Source organism: Etheostoma cragini, chromosome 6 (assembly GCF_013103735.1).
Source record: "Etheostoma cragini isolate CJK2018 chromosome 6, CSU_Ecrag_1.0, whole genome shotgun sequence".
NCBI classification, from domain to species: Eukaryota; Metazoa; Chordata; class Actinopteri; order Perciformes; family Percidae; genus Etheostoma; species Etheostoma cragini.
Window position 1 is genome coordinate 28,048,429 of NC_048412.1, and position 704 is coordinate 28,049,132.

Below are 704 nucleotides of genomic sequence, written 5' to 3' on the forward strand. Positions count from 1 at the left end.
GTGTGTGTGTGTGTGTGTGTGTGTGTGTGTGTGTGTGTGTGTGTGTGTGTGTGTATTTCAGGCCTGTGTGTAGTGATTCCGACAAAAGTGTACACAGAGTGTAAATTGTAATTTCCTTACTGCGGAATTAATAAATAGTATAAATTAAATTAAAATAAATAAACCAGTTGCAAGGCAGCAGAGTAATCAGACGTCCTTCTACTCAACTAATTAGATAGTTAGACTTTTCTGACCGACATGACGAAATAAAAAGGAGATTCAACTGTTTTCATGTTGCTCCGGTGTTTCAGTGTCGATCAGAAATCTCTAGAAGACCACCTGAAAATTCACCAAATGTTGCTCATTTTCATGTTGAAGATGTTTTGCCGGCTCGGTGCGGCTGCAGTCTGAGAGCCGTTAATATAATTTGGTTTGTTCTGCTCTCTCTTTCAGGCGCGATCGTTTAGCGGCAACGTCCCTGCAGCGGCCAACCTGGCCTTCCTCCAGACGGTGAGTCTTAAACCTTTGAATAAGATGACGTAACGTAACGTAACGTAACCGGGACAACCTGAGGAAACATTTACACTACAGCAGTGTTAACTGTGTTTTCAGCTCCAGTAGAAGAACTGATCTCAATCCGCATCACTCAACATTCTCAAGGGGGAAATGCCTGAGCAGGGGGAATGAGAGGGGGAAACGCCAGAGCAGGGGGAATGAGAGGAGGG